We start from the raw sequence: 2,604 nt of genomic DNA on the forward strand, positions 1-2,604 counted from the left end.
GAACCATTGCTAGGTGGTCCGAAGCCCGATAGTACACCCTCTACCCTCAAGAGACTTTGCTCATCATGCTTTCAAGCCATGGGTAAGAGGGCAACCTTCATTCATAAACCACCGTGAGGTAAGAAAGATACATCAAGCTTAGTGACGTTAAACAAGCGCTTCTTGGGAGGCAACCCAAGTGTTTATTATTCTCGCACCTTTTAGTTTAGTTTGTTTTCATGAATAAACTGTTAAGTGTTGGTGTTTTAATATTTAGATGTTTGTGCTGCAATTTTATTGTGGGTTTTTCAAATTCATCATGTGAAAACACACAAAAATTGGCGAAGTCTGGTAGTTTGAATTCCATTTTGTGTTTTTATCTGGTAAATTTTGCATAATATAGCAGGCTCTTAGTGTGTAAACATGTTCAGAATAGTTCTGCAGAGCCTGCAGGTTCTTCTAAGTCATCCAGAGAAAACACACGGGCGTGTGAAATTTCCACACGCCCGTGGATGTGTACTGTGAGCTCATCCAGAGAAGGCACAGGGGCGTGTGGCTGCCCCTGTAGATAACCATGTGACTGGCGCACGCCCGTGGGTAATTTCCGCAAGGGCGTGTAAACTCCTGCAGAGTTGGGCAGATTTTCCCGAGAGCACACAGGGGCGTGGACTCGCCCCTGTGGGCGACCTTGTTAGTGAGTGACACACCGCGAGAGTTAGAAAAAACTAGATTGGAGAAGGTTGAGAGGGTGAGTCAAGAGGTAGCAGAATGTCCCCTTTCCCCTCTGGTGTGGTTTGTCCTACCTCCATTTCCTCGAGTTCTTTGAGGTCATAGTAGAGTGAATGGGCTAAGGGATGACCTTCCGCTGGGGCTTAGTTGTAGAGGCAATGGAGTGAAACGTTAAAGTAATTTTAGCACCTAGGGCTTAATTGTGGCTGTGGACCTTCCACCTGAACCAAAGGGTTAGGTCTATATCTAGGAAGAGGATTTACCACTTGGAATCCCTAGAGCTCATTGCGATTCTATACGAGTGTGAGGTGTTGAAATTATTCGATTTCTCCTCCGGGACATGTATAGAGTTAGGCATGGTTGAACATAGATTTGGGACCATAGATTGAAGGTTCTCCACGACTCATTATTCCATTTGTTAGGAAGCATAATAGAGGGTTTTGCACTTGAAACGAATGTCTAAGGCGGAACAATATCCGAGTACCCCATTCATATCGATTGCCTTACCTCCCATTTACTTGTGCTTCTCTTTCTTGTTTTTTTCACTTTTGTTTACATTACATTTTATCAACCAAATCACTATTTATCTTCACTTATTTAAGGAACAATTTAACAAGTTTTATTCCCTACGCCCTGTGGATACGATACCCACTCACCTGGGATTTTATTACTCGACAAACTCGTACACTCAGAAGAAGGGGAAAGGAACCAGTACAAGAACCGTCTAATCAAGCTGAAATAGAAGTGGAAGGGTCGGATAATATGGCAGAACAAAATGAGTAATAGAGGTCACTTTCTGATTATGCTAGACCCTCAGTTTTGGGCACACAATCGAGTATTGTGCCACCCCCGATTACAGCTCCAAACTTCGAGCTAAAGCCAACATTTATCCAAATGATTCAACAGTTAGTACAGTTCAATGGTTTGGCTGATGAGGATCCAAACAACCACATAGAGAACTTCTTGGAAGTTTATGATATGCTAAAGATTAACGATATATCGGATGATGCTATTAGATTGAGGGTTTTCCCATTGTCTCTCAAGGGAAGAGCCAAGCAGTGGCTTCATTCTTTACCCAAGGCTTTCATCACGACTTGGAATGAGATGGTCAGAGCTTTTCTTGCTAGATACTTTCCTCCGGGGAAGTCAGCCAAGCTTCATAATGAGATATCATCATTTGTACAGATGGAGTTGGAGTCCTTGTTTGAGACATGGGAGTGCTTCAAGGATCTTTTACGGAGGTACCCACAGCATGGATTTCCTAATTAGATGATCATTCAGACTTTCTACAATTGGTTGAATCCGAGTACAAGGCAATTGCTAGATGCCACCGCAGGAGGTACAATGGGGAGCAAAACCCCGGAAGAAGCCCAATAGTTAGTGGAAGACATGGCCATGAAAAGTAATTAGTAGAACGCACGGGAAAGGAAAAAGGTAGCCGGGATCCATGAAATAGATGCATTAACTTCATTGGTGGCTCAATTGGAATCGTTAAGTAAGAAGTTAGACCTTCTAACTTCTAATAGAGTGGCGGCCGTGACTAATTACACCGGGTGTGGTGGAGGACATGCTCCCTCCGATTGCCTGATCTATATTGGTGATGCATTTTCGGTGGAGAAAGTCGACTTCGTGGGTAATGCGATGAGGAACCAAGGGAATCCATATAGCAACACCTACAATCCGGGTTGGAAAAGTCATCCCAATTTCTCGTGGAGCAACCAAGGCTTACAAAAGGCTATGGTACCACCATGTTTCCAACAACAATAAGCCCCAAACATGGAGAACCGAGTTTCAGGTTTGGAGACTCGAATGACCAGCTTAGAAAAGGCCTTGACTAGATTTGTGCAATCATCGGATACAAGGTTTCAATTAGTCAAGGCTACACTTCGCAACTAC

General features: G+C 43.6%; 1 non-coding gene across 1 annotated transcript; it reads right to left on the reverse strand.

Moving 5' to 3' along the window:
- Window positions 1-1,860: 1,860 nt before the first annotated feature.
- LOC120254486 lies at window positions 1,861-1,967 on the reverse strand. The gene has a single exon (XR_005534639.1). It is a non-coding gene; the product is annotated as a small nucleolar RNA R71 (small nucleolar RNA).
- Window positions 1,968-2,604: the final 637 nt, after the last annotated feature.

The sequence above is a fragment of the Dioscorea cayenensis genome, unplaced genomic scaffold (assembly GCF_009730915.1).
Source record: "Dioscorea cayenensis subsp. rotundata cultivar TDr96_F1 unplaced genomic scaffold, TDr96_F1_v2_PseudoChromosome.rev07_lg8_w22 25.fasta BLBR01000476.1, whole genome shotgun sequence".
NCBI classification, from domain to species: Eukaryota; Viridiplantae; Streptophyta; class Magnoliopsida; order Dioscoreales; family Dioscoreaceae; genus Dioscorea; species Dioscorea cayenensis.